The sequence below is a fragment of the Nomascus leucogenys genome, chromosome 20 (assembly GCF_006542625.1).
Source record: "Nomascus leucogenys isolate Asia chromosome 20, Asia_NLE_v1, whole genome shotgun sequence".
NCBI classification, from domain to species: Eukaryota; Metazoa; Chordata; class Mammalia; order Primates; family Hylobatidae; genus Nomascus; species Nomascus leucogenys.
In genome coordinates this window covers 7,850,847-7,878,845 of record NC_044400.1, presented here as the reverse complement: position 1 = coordinate 7,878,845, position 27,999 = coordinate 7,850,847, and the positions used below count along the sequence as shown (strand labels likewise).

The 27,999-nt window shown below is 36.5% G+C and overlaps 1 protein-coding gene and 1 pseudogene across 10 annotated transcripts in view; one reads left to right on the top strand and one right to left on the bottom strand.

The window, feature by feature from the left end:
* Positions 1-27,999, bottom strand: part of GTDC1 (glycosyltransferase like domain containing 1) — a 453,744-nt gene that overhangs the window by 300,305 nt on the left and 125,440 nt on the right. The gene's annotated exons all lie outside the window — the stretch shown is intronic.
* LOC101176474 lies at positions 3,706-4,755 on the top strand (annotated as a pseudogene). The gene has a single exon (XR_179938.3). The product of XR_179938.3 is annotated as a histone H3.3-like (transcript).

Here is a 27,999-nt window from a genome sequence, read left to right as displayed (position 1 = left end):
ATTTGCTGGGATTGCAACAGGAGTGCAGCTTATGTTGTGAAGTCAGAAAAATGTGTGCCAGTGGTTTTCATGATCTATGCACAGAGTGCATTACAGAATTATTTAATAAATTAAAGACAACTAATGCAAAATGTGTTCCTTTCCCTCACGGGATTAAGCATCTAAAAATACAATTTACTTTTAGATTCAAAAAATAGTTTCTTAGGAACTAAGTAACCAAGAAGAATGTTCAAAGAAAAGTTGGTACAATATTATTCACTATTCAAATGTATTTACATAAAACTAAAATCACTAATAAGCTCAATGTTCTTAAAACTAATTTGGTAAGAAATAATTTTACTAACTTGGTCGGGCATGGTATCTCACACCTATGATCTCAGCACTTCGAAATAGTGAGGTGGGTGAATCACTTTGAGCCCAGGAGTTCGAGACCAGCCTGGGCAACATGGTGAAACTTCATCTCTGCTAAAAAATACAAAAGTTAGCTGGGTGTGGTGGTGCATGCCTGTAGTCTCAGCTACTTGGGAGGCTGAGGAAGGAGGATCAGTTGAGCCCAGGAGACAGAGGCCGCAGTGAGCTTAGATCGTGCCACTGCACTCTAGCCTGGGCAACAGAGTAAGACCCTATCTCAAAAATAAAAATAAATAAATAAAAAATAGCTTATGTGATAGTTATGACATTACATTACTTAAAATGCAACATTCTAATAGCATTAGTGAACGTAGCCAATTAAATACATGAAGAGCTCTGTGAGTCAAATATGCCCTCCTTCAAATTCAGACTCTGAAAAAAGTGCTCTGTGGCCCAAGATCTTCCATGGCAGATAAGCTAGTAACAATCCAAAAGTGCCAAACTCAGCATTACATAAGGGTTAAGTCATACATTAAAATTCAGTAAGTGTTAAAAGTGGAAATTAGGAAATAAAAGAGAATTTTAAAAAAAGAAAAGAAAAACTGGCCTTTCACATTCCAGTCCACAGCACATGAAAAATATTCTCAGACTTAAATTGACTACATAGTACATGCAACATGCAAAACCATTTCAGTGTAGATATAATAATACATATTTTTTAATCCGTATAAATTGTCTACCTTTTCTTAAAATAATTATAGAACAATTTCCTCAGTAAGTATCTGTGACTTAAAAACTTCCTCTTTAGAATACCTTAGAAGTGGATGGGCATGGTGGCTCAAGCCTGTAATCCCAGCACTTTGGGAGGCCGAGGTGTGTGGATCACCTGAGGTCAAGAGTGCAAGACCAGCCTGGCCAACATGGTGAAACTCTGTCTCTACTAAAAATACAAAAGAAATCAGCCAGGCGTGGTGGTGCACATCTGTAATCCCAGCTACTTGGGAGGCTGAGGCAGGAGAATCACTTGAACCAGGGAGGTGGAGTTTGCAGTGAGCCGAGATCGTGCCACTGCACTCCAGCCTAGACAACACAGTGAGACTCCATCTCAAAAAAAAGGAATACCTTAAAAGTGCTGCAGGGCATGCCCGATAGGCACTGATTAGTTAGTAGGCTATAATCAGGTGAACTAGTACCAAAGACTATTGAGTAGCATCCACAGCAAGTTATCAGGTACATTTTTATTAAGTATATATATATATTATATGAGAAAAGAGAATATTTTTCAATTGTCCATACACAAGAATAGGAAATATGTGAAACTATTATTAAGCAATACTTTAAAAGATTTCTATAGAAGGTTTTCTTGTAAGCATTGTAATACCATATCTGAGTCTAAGAAGCCTAAGAAAAATTAGTCCCTCTTATTAGTGACATTCATTTTAATATTTCTGAGTTTAGATATAGTTTCAGCCTACACTCTTTTTGGTTAATATAGATAAAATATTTTATTAACAATTTAGAGGTTGGGTTTCAGGTGAGCAGAATAAATACACTATGTTTATAAGCATAAGATATACTTTTAAACCAACTTTTAAAATTTCACTGGATCTTTCAACATTTGTTTGAAATCCTTACAAGATATTCATCTATTTGTGGCATCATATAGGTCTGTCTCCCCATCTGTCTATGTTTTTCATGAAGACTAGTATCTGGTACATGTTTTTTTCCTTCTCCACTTTAGTAGCTATTCATTGGCCCACTACTATGCCATTTCTGTAATACTTGCCCAACAGTTTTCATCAATCATTTTTTAATAAAATACAAGCTTTCTTTTACAGGACAAGGGGACACGTAGTCAATGTATTTAATTTAATTGACTAAATTTCATTCTATATGGCCAGAAATTTAATGTCATCAAAATCTATTATTGTCACAATAAATAATCACATTAAAGCATAACACTAAAATCTATAGGGCTGAATTTTTTAAGAGCAACATATATATGGTTATTCATCTAGCCTTTTAGTCTTATCTTCCCAAATGTAACTTTCTTACATTACATGGCCAGATTTGTTAAGGAATTCACATCCTGCATGTGTGGACATCTTGAAGAATCCTTTTTTAACAGGATATCCTAACAACACCTCCCCACCCCCAACCAACTTGGTAGCCTGACTCTAGCACAGACTCATCTGGTTTGACTAAAATCATTGCATTACTTGGCAGTGGTTTCTTCATACGTGGCGCTTAGAGCTCATTGAAGCTCAAACAGTACAGGAAATGCAAATCATGCAAACCACCCTCATGATGGCTACGTACAGTGGCGTGATTGAGCGGCAATACGCACGGCTCGTGGGCTGACCACATGAAAGGAGACATTTAAAGACCAGATGAGAGAAAGCTGGGATAAGTTAGAGAGTATGTGTGAGCTTCAAAGCTGGGAGAATAGCATCCTTATTTAAAATAAGAGTTTTTTGTTATTATTTTTTATTAATAACACCTGCCTATGTTCTTTACACTGAAGGAAGTACATGGAGGTAGAGCAAGTCAAACATGCACTATACTGAATATAAATGGGCCAATCCTTCTTCTTTTAATAGCCAGGTATGGTAGAAGAGTGGAATACTTTCCATCTATTTTTTTCACAAGATTTTCTACAAGTGTTAACAATTATGAGAAATATTTTCTTTAGAGAGCTTAAAAGAAAGATAATCTAGCAAATGCTACAATATTTGCTCATAATTCCTTAAGTGTCAGTTTCATTGCCACATGTTAATAAAATTAGTTCCTCCAACAAAAAAATAAGGAGCTATAATGCTTAGGAATTCTTCAACAAAAGGCTTAGAAGCAATATGGAATTTGCTATTAAAAAAATATTTGAACAAGGTTAATACAGTAATGAGAGTGGAAAAATGGCTATAGGAAGTATTTCTTTTCCTTTTTGGAAATGATGATTTTTTTAGATGCTTCCAATTTACTACCAATTACAGAAAATGTGATTACTAAGGGACTAAATACAATAAATTAACCCAAAAAGTCATTCAATTTTGTTTCCTTAGCACTTAAAATTATTTTCCAAAGCCCTTTAAGTATCTGTTATTTCATTTGCATACAGGGATGAGGGCATCAGGAATTCTATTAAAGCACTGGCTCCCTATATAGGTATAACTCCATATACCTATATAGTTAGAAGCTTAAATAAGTATATTTTAAAAATTAGAGTTTAAATAAAGGAGGGAAGAATTGTGTTCGCAGCCGCCGCCACGCCGCCGTCGCTCTCCAACGCCAGCGCCGCCTCTCGCTCGCCGAGCTCCAGCCGAAGGAGAAGGGGGTAAGTAAGGAGGTCTCTGTACCATGACTCGTACAAAGCAGACTGCCCGCAAATCGACCGGTGGTAAAGCACCAAGGAAGCAACTGGCTACAAAAGCCGCTCGAAGAGTGCGCCCTCTACTGGAGGGGTGAAGAAACCTCATCGTTACAGGCCTGGTACTGTGGCGCTCCGTGAAATTAGACGTTATCAGAAGCCCACTGAACTTCTGATTGGCAAACTTCCCTTCCAGCGTCTGGTGCGAGAAATTGCTCAGGACTTTAAAACAGATCTGCGCTTCCAGAGCGCAGCTATCGGTGCTTTGCAGCAGGCAAGTGAGGCCTATCTGGTTGGCCTTTTTGAAGACACCAACCTGTGTGCTATCCATGCCAAACGTGTAACAATTATGCCAAAAGACATCCAGCTAGCACGCCGCATACGTGGAGAACGCGCTTAAGAATCCACTACGATGGGAAACATTTCATTCTCAAAAAAAAAAAAAAAATTCTCTTCTTCCTGTTATTGGTAGTTCTGAACGTTAGATTTTTTTTTCCCATGGGGTCAAAAGGTACCTAAGTATATGATTGAGAATGGAAAAATAGGGGACAGAAATCAGGTATTGGCAGTTTTTCCATTTTCATTTGTGTGTGAATTTTTAATATAAATGCAGAGACGTAAAGCATTAATGCAAGTTAAAATGTTTCAGTGAACAAGTTTCAGCGGTTCAACTTTATAATAATTATCAATAAACCTGTTAAATTTTTCTGGACAATGCCAGCATTTGGATTTTCTTAAAACAAGTAAATTTCTTACTGACGGCAACTAAATGGTGTTTGTAGCACTTTTATCATACAGTAGGTTCCATCCATTCACTATACTTTTCTAACTGAGTTGTCCTACATGCAAGTACAAGTTTTTAATGTTGTCTGTCTTCTGTGCTGTTCCTGTAAGTTTGCTATTAAAATATATTAAACTATAAAAATAAATAAATAAATAAATAAATAAAGGAGGGAAAAGTCTAATGCTCTAGATGAGGAATCAGAAAACCTAACCACAAATAGCCATATGATACTGGACTTACCACTCTGAAACTTAGCTTTTTCAACTGTAAAAAAGGTGCCGTTACCAAACTCTTACCATCTTTCCTGACCACTTCTTAATTTGAAAGATCAAATGATATGGTATGTGAGAAAATTATACAGTGCTATACAAACATAAAAAATATTGCACTATTTATGAGGCACTCACATTGTGCCAGCCACTATGTCAGGCTCCAAAAATATATTATCTCGTTTGGATTAACTTCACCTTCGCAATAATACTGTAAGGTAGGTATTATTAGTCCCATTTTAAGAGACAAGAAAACTGAAGCTCAGAAAAGTTAAGCAATTTCTCCAAAATCTTATAGCTACTAAATGGCAACACTGAGGGTAACTACATTAGGCCATACAAGGATCTGTTCTCATATGTTTCATAGTCATCTACTGGGGGTCTGCACAACTCTTAATTAGTTATGATTTTAACAGCAACTCAATGCTACCCTCTAAGAAGTAGATTTCAGTAATGCAGAGGTTCTCTAACATTCCATTGGATGCACCAGCTGGAAAGCTGAGGCACTTGTTATTTTGAATTGGCCCATATTAATTCATCAACGTCTACTTCTTTAATTTATCCTAAATATAGGCAAAAATTACCATGTTTGATAACCAGGGAGAATACTAATAACCATAATCTCCTTTGAAGTCTCAAGAGCTACTGCCTTGAAATTTTAAACAAGGGCTGGTTAAGAATTTCTGACTAGATGCAACAGGACTTTCTGAGTGACAACTGTCTTCCTTTCCAAGCCAAGGAAGGCAATTGGATGTACAGCCACTAGCAAGAAGGAGTTAGTTATTTGTTTTCTGTTTTGTTTTTAGATAGCTTGTAAAAGTCTATAGGAGAAAAGAAGTTAGATTATTTTTAAACAAAATAAAACAAAAATCAATGAGCAGAAAATTGCTTAAATTTGTCAAAAAGGAAAGCTATAGACATAGGAAAGATAGTTTGTAGAAAAGATTATAAAGTTGTATACAAATGGCAGGCAGGCAAGGCATGTTTGCCTGTATAATACCAGAGCAACTGGTAAATAAAGAAAAGTCAGTGCAGAAGCCCCCCAACAGGATGATTCAGATAGTTGAGACATGGTATTCATTTACAGCTAGACAGTCCGTCAAGTAACTGAAGCCAGGACAACGCCCAGAAGAGTACGGGTCAATGTATCTATTAGGAATACTGAGTTTCTCCTTCTGCCTTCATCTCTTGAAAGATACCAAGTCTCCTACTAGAGGTACACACCTTAATCCATCTATAGGAAGTCTGGGGAGGAATATTATGCTGCAATCTGAAGGTCAGAGATTTGAAAGCCATTAGTTACATCATGCCCTGTTTTATAAGAGAAACAGATATAAAAATCAGGCACTGAAGAGCCACAAGTTCAAATATTTCACAGATTATGTTGTAGAGGGTGGAAGTCCCGCCCTGTAAATTAAATTTGCATTCTGAGGAGGAAGTAATAATGTAGACTGAGTCTGGAAATAAATATGCAAACTTAATGGGTTTTTAAAAATTTGAAATTTCTAGCTAAGACAAAACTAATACATAGATGTATGTGGGTTTTATTTTTGTTTTGTTTCGGATAAGGAGGGTAGAGTTCATTCCTCTTCAAATTCTCCATGACAATTCTTAACAGTCCCACTGTCACACTTTCTAGCTGAAAAACAAAGCAGAATCTGCTTGACAATTGAGCCTGTTTCTCTCTATTTGCCTTCAGTGGTAAGAGAAAAATATTATTAATTTAATCATCCTTTACTTTTGCATTTAAATTATTTCAAATTCTTTCAGTATTTATTTTCAAACCTGTTATTGATTTTCTTCAGTGTCCTCTAGGTAATATCAAATTTGCGACACTAGGTTCATGTTATAGAATTCAATACCAAACACTCAAAATCTGCCCAGAAATGTCATCACCTAACTCTCCTTTTCAACAACTCACTTAACCTCTCAAGACCCCTCTTTCCTCAGCTGCAAAATGACAGCAGTTTGATTAGAATAACTCTAAAGCCATAACTGTGTTAATATTTGTCATGTCATCTTAGTGTCAGGTATTAATATCTTAAGATACTTAATCTTAATAAGAAAAAACAAAGTGACGTCACAGAAAATATTATATAATAGCAGGCAAGTAACACCTTATTCATACTACTCTGTGGACAATTATCTACGTGATTATTGTCAAGTCACTGATACCACTTTGTGGTTCTCTTGTCTGTTTTTTGTTGCTATAACAGAATACCTGAGACCGAATAATTTTTAAAGAACAGAAGTTTATTTAGCTCATGGTTCTGCAAGCTGGAAAATATAAGGGCATGGCCCTGGCTTCTGGTGACATAACATGGCCGAGGTCAAAGGAGAATCAGACACATGTGAAGAAACAAAAACGAAGAAGCATCCAAAACTAATTCATTTCCACAGGAACTAATCCAGTCTTGCGAGAGCAAGAACTCACTTACTACAATATGGCACCAAGCTACTCATGGGCCATCCAGCCCCATGACCTAAACACCTCCCACTGAGGCCCACTTTCCACGCTACCACACTGGGGATCTAATTTCAACATGAGTTTTGATGGGTACAAACTCAAAACCTAACAATTGCCTTATTGACAAACTGAAGATAAAACATCTTACAGCGTCTTCTGGTTTCAGAATTAATGACTATTTTACAGCTTATTATTTGTACATGATGATACCAGACAGAGTCCTTTATTTAACGGTAACAACAAAAACTGAAGGCACAGAAAATGACAGGCATATTACACTGAATTCTGGGATGATGATGATGTAGTGGGTTGAAATGTATCCCCCAAAAAGATACATCCAAGTCCTAACCCATAGTACCTGTGAATGTGACCCCATTCAAAATGTCTGTGCTGATTTCATCAAATTTAGATGAGGTCATGCTAGATTAGTGTGGGCCCTAAATCCAATGACTTTTTTCCTTATAAAAAAGGACACACACACACACACACACACACACACACATAGAAGAAGCATGTGACAACAGAGGTAGAGACTGGAGTGATGCAGCTTACAAGCCAAAAAGAATGTCAAGGATTTGGAGGAGCCACGAGAAGCCAGAAAGAGGCAAGGAAGGATTCATCCCTAGAGCCTCAGAGGGAGTGTGGCCCTACTGGCCCTGATAGTGGACTTCTGGCCCCAGAACTGTGAGAGAATAAATTCTGGTGTTACAGCACCCTTAGGAAACTAATACAGATGGTCAAATCAGTGCAACAAGAGATAGCTAGGCAAATAAAAAAATTATTAGAAGAATTCCAAGAAATATGTTCTGTTAGTGAAACTAAAAGACAAGTAGTACCAACATATTTTTTTTTTAATTTAAGCTTTCACAACATTGAAAAGTAGTGCCTTTGAATGGGATAAAGCACAGGCTACATCTTAACCATCTACCACTAATTTCCCCTTTGAAAATAGAGAATCCAACTGACTTCTGAACATATCAGTTTCTTTTCCTAAAAAGTGAGATTTAACAAACTAATCAGCCATGCAAGAGTGCAAAGAAAATTAATGGCATTATGCTGAGTCCTTTTGCAATCGGATGGATGGATGGATGGATGGATGGATGGATGGATGGATGGAAGGATGGATGGAAGGATGGATGGATGGATGGGTGATGGACATTTTAGTGATAGGTAAGGCATGGATAGGGATTGCGAATTATAAAACTTTCTGACACTTCAAAAAAATAATTATATCTTGTCTCTGTCGCACCTAGAGACCAAAGCATGATCAACTACCTCAAAAATAAATTTCATCTGAATATTTAAATCCCTCAAATAGTGAGGAGAAAAATAAGTATAAAATAGTAGCATTCTTTTAAAAATATTTTTACCTCTGATTAAAAAATAATGAAAATTACTAATATAAAACAACAATCTGTCCAATTAGTGTTTTCTTTAATTAGCAAGAACATTTAACCTCTTCAATAAGCTTCTATGTGGACAAAATGTTTCATACTACTATAATTATCCCTTCAAAGTAGCAAAACAAGAGGAAAGGAAATACCCCGCAAGGAAAACAAAACAAACAATTATTAGTTATATTTATACTTACAATCTACAACTGGTGAAGGTAAAATAAAACAGATAATACTATTATTTGTACTAGGCCCAGACTGTACACTTTAGACAATATTCTCAACCTTGGATGCACATTAGAAAGACCTGCAGGGAACATATATGTATGTATGCACACATATATGCATTTTGAGACAAGGTCTGGATATGTTGCCCAGGCTGGTCTAGACTCCTGAGCTCAAGCAATCCCCTAGCCTGAGCCTCCCAAGTAACTGGGATTACAAGTGTGCGCCACTGTGCCCAGCTTATGCAGGGTATTTAAATATAAATACTGAGGTCCAAGGCCCTCCTGCAGGGCAGGGCTATCCCCTAAGGCAGTACACAGGGTTTGCTCTGTGCCATTCAGTGGGCACCATTCTCTCAATACAGTGCCATCTGTGAGATGGAAGAATAACAACTAAGTGACTACAAGGCATTAATGATACTGAGCCACTAAATGAACACTGATTAATAATTTCTCAAATAAGCAGCGCCATACTTCAGCTCTGGGCAATTGGTCGCTTTTATTGAGCAACCATTGCCTACAGGACGTTTTGAGTATGTTCTATTCCTTGGGAGACTGCCTTCTCTTTTCTTTTTCTTTTTTTTTTCTCTGAGACAGAGTCTCACTCTGTCACCAAGGCTGCTGGAGTCCAGTGGTGCAATCTCCGCTCCCTGCAACCTCTGCCTCCTGGGTTCAAGCAATTCTCCTTCCTCAGCCTCCCGAGTAGCTAGGATTACAGGCATGCACCACCACGCTGGGCTGGCTAATTTTTGTATTTTTAGTAGAGATGGGGTTTCACCATGTTGGCCAGGCTGGTCATGAACTCCTGACCTCAGGTGATCCACCCAACTCAGCCTCCCAAAGTGCTGGGATTACAGGTGTGAGCCACCATGCCAGGCCACCTTCTCTTTTCTTCACTGCATAATAGAGTCTTATTATTCATTTAGTACTTTATAGTAAATGTAGTATTTTAACACTGGATATATTTCATAACATTAAGGAATTACTTGGGGTTTTATCAGGGTGGTAATGATATTACAATTATGTTTTATTTTTAAAGAAATTTTATCTTTTATAGGTATACAATATAATACATAGAGCCATGAATGTAATGTCTAGAATTTGCTTCAATCTAATCTGGGGTGGAAAACAACTAGGCAGAGTTCTGATAAATCAAGATTGGCTATTTATTTACACTTGTTAAAAGGTAAAAAGGTTCATTATCTGTTCCCTCTATTTGGTATATGGTTAAAGTTTTCCATAATGTCCTTGGCTCACTCGTTCAAATCACAACAGGAAACTCAATGTACCTCCAATAAGCAAGTTATATTAACCAGAAAATAAAAAAATATACTTACAATGGATAGGACTATCCTGAGGAAAGGACCAGATAGTCATGCTTTAACTATGTGTATAAGAATTTATTTATTAGAAAAATAACTGGCTGTCACTGAAATCTTTTGATAACTGAATCAAGGTGATATCTAAAATGCTTTTACGCATGAAAATTGCTGGGAGATGGCTGAAGCAAAGGAAACCAAGTGCCTTTTATAACATATCAAACAACAATAAAAAACGGGACTTTATCTTAGCTGGGATTATACAATAAGTCACTAATAATCACTGATGCCTAAATAACAATTCAGTAAAATTGATATCATTTCCAAGAAATATTCAATGATAAAAGCAAAGTTTCTAATGATGTAGAAGTATAGTAAAAATCTAAGTTACAAAGGAAGACTTAGGAGGGCATAATTCTAAGGGATGGTGGAAAACCTTCAAAAGAGCTACAAAGGTCAAGCAATACAACCTGAAAAGAAACTGTGATACACTGTTCCTACAAAGGAGACCATGTAAATTTGCATCATTGGCAATTCAACAGCTAGACCCCCATTATAAAACCACTATGTACCTCCACTGTTCTCTTCTCACATCAAAATCCTTACATTTCCAGAAAGGCCCTGAGTTTTAACACTGCATAGAAAGTTCATGTCTAATGAAGCCATTTTTCCTGCTGCATTTATATTCCTCAAACCAGAGTTTCTCTGCCAGTGAACTAACAAATGGTAACAGTTTTGTGCATATTGCCAATGTGTCACGGAAAAAGAGAAGTCTCAGCACTCTATCTTGTAGATCCTATTTGTCACTTTAAATTCTACCTAATGTGCTTTAAATTCATTATATCTATCTTTTGTCGCTTGAAAAAGAATCCAAATGAGAAAAGTGAAAACCACCAAAACAGCCACCTTATTCTCTGTACTGAACAGGTAAATAATTATACAACAAGAAAAAAGTATTTCTACTAAAATAAACCATACTATTTGTGCAAGCATTTTAAAAAGTATTAAGTAGTTACTATATGCAGGCAGGGCTGTGCAATGTGCAGAACAAGGAAGAAAGAAAAGGAAAATAGTAGAATCTTGCAAAGCAATTGCTGAATAATAAAGTATTAGAAAATTGGCTATCATTGTTTTCCTACTTACTTCTTATCTGGATATAAACACAATTAGAATACTGGACACAGCAAAAGTATACATTATAAATTTTGATTGATATTTCTTAGTATAATCATTATTTATTCATTCATCCAACAAATATTTACTGAACACTAAGAATTAGACTCTGAGAATGGTGGTAGAAAGACAAAGTCTCTGCCCTCACGGAACTTAGATATAATAAAATATTTCTGAGGCAAATCTATGATGATCTTTGCTTATAAAAGTTCAAGAAAAGGGCAGTATTAAATATAAAACACCAAAGTAACCCTAAAGTATACTTTGTATATTTGCTTTTGAATTTCAATTGCTCAAGAATCCATAATTATCTATTACTTTATAACTTTCTCTTTTCCTCCACTGACTGACCACTCCTCTACCACAACTAATATCGTACAAAAATAATAGAATACTGTTTTGCAATGACAAACGTAAAACATTAACAGCTATTCAAAACTGTCTGCTAGTGAGCTTCTCTGGTAAAATACTTGAAGTTAAAGGGTGAAAGAAATGAATGAAAAGAAGATTTAGAAATATTTTGGAGGAGATAGGGTTGTGAAAAGTTAGAGGTATTTATCTTAGGTTAACTCCTTTTTTTTTTTTTTTTTCTTTTTTGAGTGAGTCTCCCTCTGTTGCCCAGACTGAAGTACAGTGGCGCGATCTCAGCTCATTGCAACCTCTGCCTCCCAGGTTCAAGTGATTCTCCTGCCTCAGCCTCCTGAGTAGCTGGGATAACAGGAACCTAACACCATGCCCGGCTAATTTTTGTATTTTTAGTAGAGACAGGGTTTTGTCACATTGGCCAGGCTGGTTTCGAACTCCTGACCTCCAGTGATCCACCTGCCTCAGCCTCCCAAAGTACTGGGATTACAAACATGAGTCAATGTGCCTGGCCTAGGTTAACTCTTTAACCAGTTATAAGAAAGAATTAAATAGACTGTCAAAAAAGTAGCGAGGTCCATTGAGCAAGTTAGGTATCACCTGCTGCAACAAGTTGGTGAAATATATTTCTCCATCTCTCCTGCAGCATATTTACCTTGAGCCTCAATTAGCAAAAGTAAAAATGTGTTTCAAGACTTTTGAAAGAAATAAAAAGGAAAATTTATTTCTATAGGAAAAAAATGCAAAACTAATTTACATAAGATCTCTTTGTAAGTTTTACCTACTAATACAATGCTTTCAGCATATTTGTAAGTTTCAAAGACATGTTCAAGCTAAATAATTTGCACTAATAGATGACCAGTGACACAGCTGACATGAAATGACCAATTACTATTCCATTCACAATTTCCCTTATGAACAAGAAACTTTTATTATGTTTACTAAAGCTGGTATCAATTTGAAGAATGTACATTAGAACATTTATTTTCATTTATCTAATTTTTTTTGGCAGCTATGATGTTCAGTTGTTGTTCTTTTATTAAAATTAATGTGAGAAATATCATCATGTGCAGAGATTCACATAATTCTTTTCCTTGGGGCTTAAGCAAAGAGATGATGTATAAGTGTGAAATAACTACTTTGTATTAGAAAGTTAGTCTCATTCTACCACAGATATGAAATACTGCTTTTCCTTAAAAAGGCTACAGACATCATCAAACCTTCAGATACAAGAGACAACTATACACCTTTTATTTCTTTAAGAATTCTTTAGTGTTCACTAGATAAGAGAGCAATTCAACCACTTTCCATGTTATCTTTTTCATACAGATAATTCTTACAGACATTTCTGAATCAAGTACCTAGTAGCAAAGTCTTATAAAATAAGAGGTATTACATAAATGTTAACTGAAGAAAATGAATTAAAGTGAAGTATTCTTAATTTACTTTTCTAATTACAAAAACATAAAATGACATAAAATGACCACTATTTTAATCCATTACTATACCTATTATATATACATTATATATTATATATTGTTATATATAATATATAATGTATATATAATATATTATGTTACGTATATATTATGTTACATATACACGTAATATATATTACGTGTGTGTGTGTATTTAAAGAGAGAAGGTCTCGCCCTGTCACCTAGGCTGGAGTGCAGTGACAGGATCGTAGCTCATTATAACCTCAAATTCCTGGGCTCAAGTGATCATCCCACCACAGCCTCCCAAGTAACTGGAACTACAGGTGCACACCACAACACCTGGCTAATAATTTTTTTTAATTTTTTTGTAACAACAGAGTCTTGCTATGTTGCCAAGAAAGGTCTCAAACTCCTGACCTCAAGCAATCCTTCTGCCTCAGCCTCCCAAAACACTGTTATTAGAGACATGAGCCACTGTGCCCAGCACCCCCAAATATTTGATTGCTGATATTTAGCTATAATTCAAAATTGATACCAGAACTGAAATAGTTAAAAGAGAGAATAAAAATCTGCAAACAATATTCCCTCTATTATTTCTTCCCGCTCTATCATTGTGCCTATCAAACCACCTATAACTGAGGAATAAAAGGAGTACATTATGGTTTTGGGCCAAACACTCTTTAAGCACTACGTTTTTTAAAAAGTATTAATTCTACGTCATCTCTCCTACTCACATTCTAAAATAAACAGAGACTAGAGATTAAATAATTAAAAAAAAAAAACTCAGAGCAAATCAGCCACTTAGGGGAACCCTACAAATTCTAACTAAAACATTTCCAACTTTAAAACATTATTTACTCCAGTTTACAAAATATTCCTGGAAGATTATTATCTCATTTGATCCTCACAAATCTTGAAGATAAAAGGGAAGAGTATTATTTTTATTTTCACCATTTAGCAGATGATGATACAGAATGAGAGTGATTTGCACTTTTAAAGTTAAGTGGCTGAATTGGGCTTGCATTTAGCTCGCCTGACTTCTAGTCCAAGGCTCTTTCCTCGTCTCTCTGGGCTCCTATGTAATAAAATGTCTAATAGGTACAAGAGAGAACATCAAAAACCATCATATGTTCCTAGGAATGCCCAAACATTGAAGAAATTCACACTGCATGGGCTAATATTTGTAAGTTGGGAATAGTCGGTACCTATGTGCCTAATTTGTGGTTTGGAGTTGTGAACAAATACATTACTCGGTAATACAAAATAAGAACAAACACATTAGTCGGTAAGACAAAATAAGTGAGAGAACAATTAATACTCGATGTCTATGAAAAACGGAAGGCATTCTTGGTTAGATGTGCTTATTAGCTAAAAGAGGATTGCATGGCAAATTTAAAAATAAAACAGAAATGTAGATAAATGTTGATGAGTACAAACTGAATATCCAAAATTGCAAATGTGGAAATACTGATTCAGACGGCACCATTTCATTATACTCTATTAGAAGAAAGACTTCAGGTGACTCTTAGATAAATCTGGAGTGAAGGGATTTCCCCACCACTACCCCCCACATTTTAAAATGTAAAACTAAAGTACCAAACAAAACCAGGTTGCAACATAGTATTTCAGATTTTTCTACCAGTTTTCTAAAATATAAGGCATATCAAAAATTTGTAACTATTCATGCCCCATCTAAAGCCTAAATATTTAAACAAGTAAAAAAAGGTATTACCTTTTTTCCTATAAAACAGGTGATAATAGAACATAAATATCCTGAATTCTCCCAAGTTTTGACGTCATCAACATCTGAAGGTTTATCATCAAAACTCACAATATCTAGTAGAAACCCTAGCACATAGTAGCTGAGAAGCATTTATAATGCAAATTCCTTCTGGAACAGGAGAAGGCTGAAAGATGTCACAGCAAAAAAGAAACTCCTGTTCCTCAAAACTGTATTTTTTTAATAATTCTAAGAGGCTGGTACTCACCACAACTCCTCTCAGATTTAGACATCTAATTAGGACCTGCATTTTTAATACTCATTAATACATGTAAAACATATGCATGCTGAACATATTAAAGAACAAAAGTTTCTGGGAGCTTTTTTCCATGGAAAAAATAAAGAAAACTCAACTGTGTTCACGTAGATCACTACCATCTGCCAGCATTTTATCTAAAATAAAACTGATTGAAAGAAGACAAATATTAAGTTCATGTTTCCAAAAGCCTGAACATTTCTCAGGTAGTTCAATTCTAAAACTGCCCCTGTTTCTATTTCTTATGTGTATGTGTACGTATGTGCATTTTCCTTTTTCTATTCCTAGTTCTAAATACCAAAATCAAAGAAATGGTTACTTTCGTAAAGTCTACTGACATATTAAACAGGGCTCAAATTTCAGAGCAAATAAGACCTCAATTCTTAACCTCTGCTTCTCTTTCAAAAAATACTGCAAATAAAATATGAATGTCATTAAATATCTTTGAAGACTTGGAAAAATAATAATATTGCTACTAAAATAACTGCATAATCCTAAAATCACTCTTTATATTAAAAAGTTATCATCTCTTCATTCCCATCAATTATAATAAAATAGTAAGTCAAGGATTCTTAAATCTTCGCAGTAATGGCATTGAGCTATTGCTTGGTTTCCTAGCAGTGATCCTCTTACAAAATAGTATAGAAAAATACTTTTCAATAAAAGTGAGTTCATTTTTTCTGTTTTAAAAAGTTAAAAATTCCCTTTGAAAATCCTGAGGCTTTTTCTAATACTAAGCAAATGATACAAAATGAAAGCTAAGAATCATTACCTTTGAATGAGAAACTCCATAATACAATTGCTACATGTGCACGTGCATACACACATAGACACACACACACACACACATGAAATATACATATAATATACGCTTTGAATTATATTGGCTTTTATGAAAATATTTCTCATTGTATTTAAATTTATGATAAAGGAAAAAATAATGACAAAAACTAATTCACATTCTTATCTACTTTAATTTTATAAAAATCTTGGAACCACCAAAAAGTCTGAATACAAATAAATATCTGTATCAATACTGGATACACAGAGAAACTATGAGCCAAAATCCCCCCATATCCTACATTTTAGATCCCTACTACAGTGAAAGATAGGTTACCAAGTGTGGGAAATTTTCTTAGAAACATATTAGTAAATGACCCTTTCAGAATGCTGACTCAAGTGAACATTGTTCAAATGGTACCAAAGTCGACAAACAAAAAAACCTCAGAACTATATTCAAAAGAAGAAATTTACTTCCTAAAGCATATTGCCTTATTCACCTTTGTATCATTTGTGCCTAGCACGTAATGTGTGTTCATCAAATGTATGCCTGCTATTCCAGATCACTGAGGAGGAAACTGGCTTTTCTGAACTATATACCAAGCATAGTAACGAGCAGAAACTTTACTCATTCATTTTCCCTCTGAGATCTAGCATAATACATGAACTCTACAGATGCACTTAATATCTTACTTTTTGGCAGGAGGGAAAGTGATAAGTTTGACAAGTTAATGCCAAATAATGAATCACTTATTGATTGTGTGTATTTACATATACAGTCATACATTGCTTAATGATGATACTTTCTGAGAAATTGTCATTAGGCAATTTTCTTTTTTTTTTTTTATTGTAATTATTTTTCTTGTTTGAGGTTTCTTTTCCACGATGACCCAACCACAAATTTGGGAACATTGCTTCTGAGGCCCATTCTCTGATGAGAAAGTTCAGTCCCAACTGGGGAAAGTACCTGAGTCCCAGCCTTTTCAGCCTAACATTATATCTAATATCTAGAGCAAGAAATCAGGCTGAGCGTGGTGGTGCGTGCCTGCAGTCCCAGCTACTTGGGAGGCCAAGGCAGGAGAATCACTTGAACCCGGGTGGGAGAGACTGCAGTGAGCAGAGATCACGCCAGTCTCTCCAGCCTGGGCAACAGAGAGAGACCCTGCCTCAAAAAATAAATAAATAAATAAATAAAAATCAAACATCCAAGTATCCACCTTGGGTTGCAGGAAGAGTTAATCTTATGCGTTTACAAAAAAATGTAGCTATATAATGTGAAACACCACAAAGTCACATGGCACTTCATGAGGCATTTTTGCTTCTTTTTCTTAAGGAAAAGGAGTTACATGGAAAATTCTCTCATCCTCCCCCCTCTGCCCCTGACTCCTCTATGCCCGAAGTTTTTTTTTATTTTTCTGAGATGGAGTCTCACTCTGTCGCCCAGACTGGAGTGCAGTGGTGCAATCTCAGTTCACTGCAACCTCTGCCTCCCAAGTTCAAGCAATTCTCCTGCCTCAGCCTCCCGAGTAGCCGGGATTACAGGCATGTACCACCACGCCTGGCTAATTTTCTATTTTTAGTAGAGATGGGGTTTCTCCACGTTGGTCATGCTGGTCTTAAACTCCCAACCTCAGGTGATTCGCCTGCCTCAGCCTCCCAAAGTGCTGGGACCACGGGCGTGAGCCACCACACCCAGCCTAGGTTTTTGTTTAAAATTGGGCCTTTGTTCCTATTCAGTAAATCTATGTCACAGGATGAGCCAGGATTTAAATGTACAAATATCAATTTTTAGTATCTTTCATGTCAAATTAGAAACACATATTTGGAATTTACTGCTGCAGTCTCAACTGTGCTTATCATGGTAGTGGCTGAAACTGGAAGACATTTTTTTTAAACCCTGAAGTCATCCATACTTGCTACTTCTTTGGTCTTCTTGCTTGGAATGAAAGGTATTCACAAATATCACCACCTAAGCACCTGTTTCAAATGAAACTCAGCCTTCAGCTTGCAAAATGATGTCTTTATAATTAAGCAAACAGCAGAAGACCCATGCGAGTTGCTTCTTTCTTCCTGGAGATGTTAGCAGGATAACTGGAATCCTAGGAGCTCCTCTGTGTTGAATTTGAGAGGCAGAACAAAAAGAAAAGTGGCCTTTTCCATTCCAAATTATGGAGGTAATGTGTACAGAAGTGATAGCCACATTTCAAGAATAGAGAAAGTAACTGGGTAAAAGAAGCAGGACTACCCACTCTAGGAGACAACATAGAGACAACCTGCCAAGTCCTGAGTTCAGAATTTTGTTTTTGAGATGAATATAAAAGCACCTAAAAGTCAAGGAAAATTTTCTTCCTGTGATAAGAAACACAAAGCCTGTTTGGTGGTCTCTTCGCACGGACGCGCGTGACACTTTACTTTAGCGTAGATGACCACTCCCCTCTGTAAGGTGGAGAGGAAGAATGTTCGGTTAGTTCCTTTCCTCTGGCCGATCTCTCTTTTTTCTTCTCCTCGCACGGTCCAACAGATGCACTCGGCCTCCCGGGGGCTGCCCACCCCCGGCCCAGAGGCCAGTTTAGGGAGGCACGCCTTCCTCCGCCATCTTCGCAGCGTCCCAGGCAATTTTCTTATTGTGGGAGCATCATAGAGTATACTTACACAGATCTGGACACCCCCATGCTGTATTTGCATAGCCTATTGCTCCTAGGCTACAAACCTGTACAGCATGTTACTCTATTTAATATCATAGGCAACTATAACACAATGGTAAGTATTTGTGTATCTAAGCACAGAAAAGGTAAATTCTGTAGTAAAAATAGGCAATTATAATCGTATGGGACCACCATTGCACATGCAATCTATCATTGACCAAAATGTTATATGGCACATGACTGTATATTTGTGTGTGTATATATATATATATATATATGTAGACATATGGATGTGTGTATATGTATATATGTAATTGCATTTAAGTGGAAGAAAGCAGTATTACATTAGATTTTTAAAGAAAAATTTGAGAACATTTATGTGCATGGAGTAACCTAAAATGCTGCCAAAACACTTACTAAGCCAATGTAATGAGTAAATATGAAAAATTTATTATTAGCATTATCTAGTTTTTAAAATAATTATAACCACTAAAGTAGTTTAATTGCGACCTCTGTAATTTTGACTAAATTAATTTATATCCCAAATCCTTTTCACATAGATCGGACAAAGGTAAATTTCAGTTCCGTTCCAGACAAATTTCATAACTAGTAAAATGCAAATAACACAACTTTCATCCATATTGCTAGTTCCTTTGCTGCCTTCCATTCCTACTATTAATGTTCTCATTTAGAATCTCACTATTTTTCTATTAGATATTTAGAATCCAATGATCATCTCCTATACTCATCAATAGTCTCCATCCAATACTGCTGTAATAATCGTCCTATCCAGTTTTCCTTACCTCAGTCTCATGTTCTATTATAGCACTCATCGGTGTTTTTACCTGAAAAAGCATCATTTCCCCTTATTTAAATCCCAGCAGTGGGTCACACACAGTGGCTCATGCCTGTAATTCCTGAACTTCAGGAGGCCAAGGTGGGAGGATAACCTGAGGCTAAGAGTTCAAGGCCAACCTGGGCGACATAGCAAGACACTATCTCTGCAAAATAAAACTAAAACGTAGCTGGGCATGGTTGCACACACCTGTACTAGCTAGGACTAGCTACTACGGGAGGCTGAGGTGGGAGGATCATTTGAGCTGAGGAGTTGAAGACTGCAGTGAGCTATGACTGTACTACTACACTCCAACAGAGCAAGATTTGTTTAAAAAAAAAAAAAAACAACCCAGAAATGTAATGTAATTTTCCTTTTGCTCTCCTGTACTCAATTCATGTGCTTTGAATGGGGTTGACTCCGCTTCCTGATTCTGAAGTGATGATGTAATATAGGCCTTGCCAAACATGATATCAGATGCCTTCTGCTTCATTAACAAGTCCAAAGGCCACATGATACAAAAAGGTACAGTTGGTTCATCTCAAGACTTTGTTAGAACTTCTGAAAAAAAGAGGTACTCGCAGATAAGGCAACTAAGCTGGTGGAATATAAGCTTAGCTCTGGGAGTGATCCACATGGAAACAGCCTGTTCTAGCATACAGCCAAAACACAGGAAAGAAGAGTCAAGGATGCAGGAGAACAAATGACATCTCTGGATCCAGCTTGCCCATAGCCAATCACCCTAAAACTTTCAGTTACATGACTCAATTACATTTTCTTTCATGTTTATGTGATTTTGAATTGAGTTTGTATCACACAAGAGTCCAGAGCAACAGAGCTTTCAAATGCTGCCCATCACCTATAGTAAAAGCTCTACAAATTCTTAATCTTGAATTTAAGAATGCATATAAACTAGAAAATCACCCAACCTGATCTCCTATAACTCCTCCTAACTCAGAATACGTTCATGCTAAACCAAGCTTTTAAAGTTTCCAAACATTTCCCTATTTTTCCTGTGAACTTTTGTTCACAATACTTCCTTTTCCTACAGTGCTCTTCCATTTCATCTCTATTTACCAAAATCTTTAACATCGCCTTAGATCTATGTCAGAATTTGCTAAGCAAGAATTAAACCCACTTCTCTGTACTGTACTTTTTTTTTTTTTTTTTTTTTTTTTTTTTTTTTTTTTTTGAGATGGAGTTTCACTCTTGTTGCCTAGGCTGGAGTGCAATGACACAATCTCGGCTCACTGCAACCTCCACCTCCCAGGTTCAAGCGATTGTCCTATCTCAGCCTCCTGGTAGCAGGGATTACAGGCGCCCACCACTACGCCTGGCTAATTTTTGGTATTTTTAGTAGAGACAGGGTTTCACCATGTTGGCCAGGCTGGTCTCGAACTCCTGACCCCAGGTGATCCGCCCGCCTCGGCCTCCCACATTGTTGGGATTACAAGCGTGAGCCACTGTGCCCAGCCTTCTTCTGAACTTCTTTAGTGAATACTGCCCTCCTGTAGAACTGAGTATTCTGTGTGAGTTCTACAGTAATATCATGAGTATATGGTATACATGTCCTATGTCACATGTCAAATGCCCTGTAGAGAGACATAGCTAACATGACAGTCAAATGCCTTCTCTTTGAAAAGTCAAATAATCATGAAGGGCTGAGGCTGAAAAAGGAAATCTGAACAAATAAGATATCATATTAGAGTGACTCTGAAGATAGAAGCACTGTTACACTTATTCTCCAAAAATCTCTAGCTCCAAAAATTAAAGTTGAATATATATATTCTTTAATTCAAGGAGATGTACAAATAAGCCTAGGAAAAATTTAAATTAAGTTAAATGAAGCAGTGAATGAGCTGACAAAGTTGAATGAGAGACACGACAAATTCCTTAAATCTTGATCTTGATGTTAATTCTTTGTTCATGACATCATAAAACTTAGGAACAGATAAAATCATAAACCTTCAGTTACAAATGAAAAAAAAATTAAATACTCGAAAGTTAACACTGATACTCCAAAGTGATTTTTTTTCAGGCCAAATAATTAATGGCAGAGCTGAGATTAAAACCCAGGACTGCTGATTCTCCTACTATAGTATGCTGTTTCTTTCAAACACAAGTGATTATTATTCTTTTGGCAATCTCTTTTATGTATATATACAATTTAAAATATTTTATTAAAGATCATTTAAAGATTCATTTTTGGGGGGGCAGATTCTAAGCCAGGGGCTACAAACACAAAGGCCTAAATGGTCCAGTTAAGCAACATAAATGTGAAAAGTAGGCTGTTATAAAACAATGGTGAGCAGTAGTATTTGTGACCAAAATGAAGAAGGTCTATCTGTCTAAAAGCATCAATTTAAAAAAATGTTTAAACAATTGCAGTATCCAAGCAAAATACCTCTTTGGGCCAAATTCTAATCTGTCATTTATTCTGATAGTGTCTCTTCCATAAGTTTAAAAGTCATTGTTCCTGGGTGGCCACTGTCAAAACTAAAAAGCCTTAGAATATAATCACATGAAATTTTACACAATATCACAGGCAAGTTCTAGACCAGGGGTGTCCAATCTTTGGCTTCTCTCAGCCATGTGGGAAAAACAGTCATCTTGGGCCACACATAAAATACACAAACAATAACAACAGCTGATGAGCTTAAAAAAAAAAATCTCATAATGTATTAAGAAAGTTAGAAAATGTAAGAATTTGTGTTGGGCCACATTCAAAGCTGTCCTGGGTCGCAGGCTGGACAAGCGTGTTCTAGACTAATGTTTCCTGAACTAAGAAACTTTTTTTCTAGAAATACTTTTATACAAGGGAAATTCCAGAAAATCATATTTTCTTTTGTCAAAATTTACATAACAGATAATGGCAGCTTTCACAGTCTGATTAATATAACCCATGAAAGTGAAAAAAATGTGTATGGAATTCTTTAGTTTAATCCAGTAAAACTGAGTAACACCAGCCCTTAAGTGACTAGTTTCTGTGTTTCTATGTAGAAGAGATGATATCTTTAGGCAGAGGATACTGGTAGTGTTCAGAGCAGGAAAAAAGTAAGTAAATTAACAAAGCAAATGGCAACCATATTTTTCAAACCCTAATAAATCATTCCTTCGACCACATTTTCTAAGCAACTACTATCTGCTAGGTGGCATACTAGGTACTAGGGATAAAACGATAAACAAGGTAGATATGACTCTTGTCATCTTAAAGCTTAGAATAAAATGGGGAGAAAAAAATCAAGCAAACAAAATTATTACAAGTTATATAAAATGCTATTACAGAGGGAGAAAAAGAGTGCTAAAATAGAGGTCTCATTTTAGATTGGGTGCTCGGAAAAGGACTCTCTGAAATGACGAAACTTTAGCTGACTTGAGAAAGCCATGAAGAACAAGGGGTGTGGGTTGGGGGCATGAGTAAGTATTGCCAACAAAGGGACCAGCAAGCAGTAATAGGACTTGAGGCAGGAAAAAGCTTGATGTTTCAAAGTGAGTAAACAAGGCCAGTGCTGCCACAGCACATTAACGAGAAGAGGGAGGAGATGATGTTGCAGAGGCAGACAGCGCCCAGATTGCGTGGACCACAGCAACCTTGTGCATACTCTGGATTTTACACAGGCAATAGGAAATCATGGATGGCTTTCAATCAGGGATTATTTAATCAAGGTTACAAGTATCAGCAAATGGATATAGGCACTAAGCTTTCTTTCAATCAACAAAGGGTTCACTAAGTGCTTGCTGTGTGCTAGCACCATATGTCCATGTTTTGTCAAGTTTGGCTTTGTATCACCAGTGCTAGCATAGGCACTGGCTCTTAACATAAAAGCTCTTAATAAATACTAATGACGGAAAAGAATAATGGAAACGAGCTTAGAAAAGAACCAAAAGATAACTAGTCTGGAGGAATTTTGACCAAGCCATCCCACCCCTCAGTGCTCTCTCAACTACACATATTCAACCAGTAATTTCTCCTAAAGAAGGGAAGTGTTACATTTTTATTATCGGCATGAGATGGTGAACAAAGGAAAACATAGCAGAGACTTTAGGAAAAAATTCACTGAAATACAGAATTATGTTCTTTAGAAAGATAAAAAGGATGAAATGACTACCCTTTTGTGAGCAGCAGCTGTGACTCAGCTCCTGCTCTCCCTGTGCAGTTATCTTTGTGGGATGGCAGCTCAGAAGACCAGCAGGTCCATGGTGTGAACAAACACCAGGGCCTCAACAACAGAATAGTATAAATAAAGGAAAGATGAACAAGAATTGGTCATTAATGGAAAGGACAATGTGCCCCAAAGAGGGTAGCTGGTGAAATGTGACCCCAAGAAAATAAGAAACCATGAAAGCTGCCTAAAGAAAGGATAAGGAAAGGAAAGGCAACAGAGTATCTGCATCGTAGCTCTAGAGGCCCCATGTACAGGAAATCAGAGACAGTAGCAAAAGTAAACACACTAAGACCTTAATAAAAGCAGAAAATCTTTCTCATATAAACAAATAAATGTTGGAGATGAAAGTAGAATTAAATACATCGTTCATTTTTCTAATTTTTTTCCTGTCATATGGAGACTAACCATGAAGACATAAACACTTAAAAGCAACTAGGTAACAAGTGCTCTAAAATCAGACTAATAGTCTCAATATGTCAAAAACAAGCACATTAATTATAAAAGCAAAACTATGATGGTCCTTATTCTACAGTCAGAGCTCTTTTATATAGTATACTTTGCATCCATTTGGGGATGGGTTTTTTTCCCCTTTTATTTTCCATTCCATTCATTAAAAATAATGATTGTCTTCCCTCTGTAAAAATGTAATAAACATCCAGCTTGTCTTTTAAAATACAGTTGTCAAACTTCAAAGGGTAAATATACAGGAGATTTATCCTAGAAGTCTTTAAAGCACAGAGTCTGTTAGGAATAATGTCTTGTATCCAGGGAGCCATATAGAACCTTACGTGTAACATTTTATTTTTTAAAACAAGCTAGAAAGGATATTAAAAGTGTCTACTTGAAGTTGCACTGAAGCACTTAACTCCTGGGAAGCAGTGGTTTCACAGTGCATGCTACTAACTACACAAACACTTTTGAATTGGCAACCTGTGGTAAGAATAAACTATAAACTCGATAACAAGAAAACTTTGTTCCCCTTCTAACTGGAATATTTTCATCTTGAAAACACTGACAAAGTAACACAAAGAAACATGGAAAAGGTGAAGCCTAGAAACCATCCTTTAGGGACAATGATGACAGGTTTAAGTTCTAGTTTTACAACGAGTGTGTGTGTGTGTGTGTGCGCGCACACACATGTATGTGTATATGAGAAAGAGAAGAGTGGGAGAGAGAGCAAAGAGACAGACAGAAAGAGGCAGAGATTGACCAAATGGTTGGTTATTTGGTTTGCAGGATTATCCTATTTCAGTAGATTTGTGGTCAGCTACATTTTCAACATAAAGTCAGCATGCCTAAATTAAACAATCCTGTCAATCAGAGGAAACTTCAGTGAGATGAAATACTGAGGAAGAAGCCCTAAGGGCCATGCAAGTCTAGAACTAGGCTGCGGTGTGTGCTGGCTAGACAGGAGAGCAAGACTGGTACAAAAACAAACCAAAAGAAGACCCACAACAAGGCAGTATAGGATAGCGAAGCTAGTAGGCTAAATGATAGGAAGGCCTCAAAAGAGGAAAATTCAAACGAACTGTGACTTCTGAAGATTAAGAGAACATCACAGATTCACAGACCCAGAAAAGCACCTGGTGTCTGGCCCTCCAGCCTCCAACAAGAATCAAGAACTGTAATATGTCTCAAGACTGGGAGAAGTACCATACCTCCTTCTAATTGTAAAATATAATAATATATATTTTAATCAAGACATATTTAGGTTTAATTAAATAATTTACCATGCTTTAACTGGAATTAAGACAGAATAGTTGTTAAGACAATGGGCTTAAGAAGAACGAATAGACAAACCTGACAAAAACAAGAAATGGGGAAAGGATTCCCTATTTAATTAATGGTGCTGGGAAAACTGGCTAGCCATATGTAGAAAGCTGAAACTGGATCCCTTCCTTACACCTTATACAAAAATTAATTCAAGATGGATTAAAGACTTACATGTTAGACCTAAAACCATAAAAACCCTAGAAGAAAGCCTAGGCAATACCATTCAGGACATAGGCATGGGCAAGGACTTCATGTCTAAAACACCAAAAGCAATGGCAACAAAAGCCAAAATTGACAAATGGGATCTAATTAAACTAAAGAGCTTCTGCACAGCAAAAGAAACTACCATCAGAGTGAACAGGCAACCTACAGAATGGGAGAACGTTTTTGCAATCTACTCAGCTGACAAAGGGCTAATATCCAGAATCTACAATGAACTCAAACAAATTTACAAGAAAAAAACAAACAACCCCATCAAAAAGTAGGCCAAGGATATGAACAGACACTTCTCAAAAGAAGACATTTATGCAGCCAAAAGACACATGAAAAAATGCTCATCATCACTGGCCATCAGAGAAATGCAAATCAAAACCACAATGAGATACTATCTCACACCAGTTAGAATGGCAATCATTAAAAAGTCAGGAAACAACAGGTGCTGGAGAGGATGTGGAGAAATAGGAACACTTTTACACTGTTGGTGGGACTGTAAACTAGTTCAACCATTGTGGAAGTCAGTGTGGCAATTCCTCAGGGATCTAGAACTAGAAATACCATTTGACCCAGCCATCTCATTAGTGGGTATATACCCAAAGGATTATAAATCATGCTGCTATAAAGACACATGCACACGTATGTTTATTGCGGCACTATTCACAATAGCAAAGACTTGGAACCAACCCAAATGTCCAACAACGATAGACTGGATTAAGAAAATGTGGCACATATACACCATGGAATACTATGCAGCCATAAAAAATGATGAGTTTATGTCCTTTGTAGGGACATGGATGAAGCTGGAAACCATCATTCTCAGCAAACTATCACAAGGACAAAAAACCAAACACCGCATGTTCTCACTCATAGGTGGGAATTGAACAATGAGAACACATGGACACAAAAAGGGGAACATCACACACTGGGGCCTGTTGTGGGGTGGGGGAAGGGGGGAGGGATAGCATTAGGAGATATACCTAATGTTAAATGACGAGTTAATGGGTACAGCAAACCAACATGGCACATGTATACATATGTAACAAACCTGCACATTGTGCACATGTACTCTAATACTTAAAGTATAATAAAAAAAAAAAAAAAGAAGAAGAAAAACGAATAGTATATAGTCTTTGCAGGTGGCCAGACTTGAACTCAAATCACATATCCACCACTAATCCAGGCACTTTGTAGCCTCCCATCAGCCATTTATGGCAATCCAGGGGTTCTGTCCTCATACTTGTACTTCATGGTTGCAGACATCACAACCAGTCAAATGTAGGAAAGGGGAGTTGGCCTTCTTTTATAAGTAAAATTTAAAATCAAACCACTTTGCTGGAAGAACTCCCAGAAGTCACCCACTTAACTCCAATTTGCCACAACTTGGAGACTGATCAACCCAAGCTGCAAGGAGAGTAGGGAAAATTTGGCAAAGGAGAATGAGATCATCCTAACTAATTTAAGCCAATGTTGCTTCACTCCCAAGGGCTGGATATTTATCCATCCTAAAGAAAACTGTGATTCTGTTAACAAGGAAGAAGGGCTGTTAAGTGGGCAATGATCAGTATCTGTCACAATACCTCAGATGAAACAAAAAATGTAATTGTCAGCATCTGAGGGTGAAAAAATGATTTTTAAATAACAGAGATTCTTTCAGTTCAGTAAAGACACTACAGAATGAAAAGTGAATACAATATCCTCGATACCTAGTTTAGGGTGCAGTCTAAGAAAGTGGAACTGCTTCATCCTGGAACGAATGATTAACATTTCATAACCCACAAGTTAATGCCTTCCCTCAGGCTCCACATTCAAAACTTTTTTTCTGTATCTTGTGAAGTTTCTAAGGCAAAGCTATAATAGAATCTAAGAATAACAATAACTATTGACTACTTTTGACAAAATAACTTGAGCTTTCGTAATCTATAATAAAACGAAACAGCTCTAACATAAATCATGATATATTCTTTTAGTTGTCAAGATAAAGCAGAATCAAAATGATTAATTAGGCTGAAGCATTTATTCTTTTAATAATAAAATACTTTACAGATAGTAAGCTTATAACAGCAACAATACATGTTCAGAAGCTGAGAAAAACACCAATATGTATCTACATTCAAAGTCTTTCTCATCAGACACACTCGTATTTGTTCAGAGTATTTTGCATAGTAGGCAATATTGGTGCTTATCATTTTACCTTTATGAGTTTTAATGATTTCATGCACCAAATATACAAAAAGAGTAACAACTGGAAAGCAAAAATTTTTCATATCTTTAAAAATCTCCACAGAGCCCAGACTTATTTAGTGTTAACAAAAGGTTACTCTTGCACTTCAATCTAGGATTGAATGCACATATTTGTTAACTTAGTATCATGCTATCAAGTTTTCATGCTACTGCTATTTTT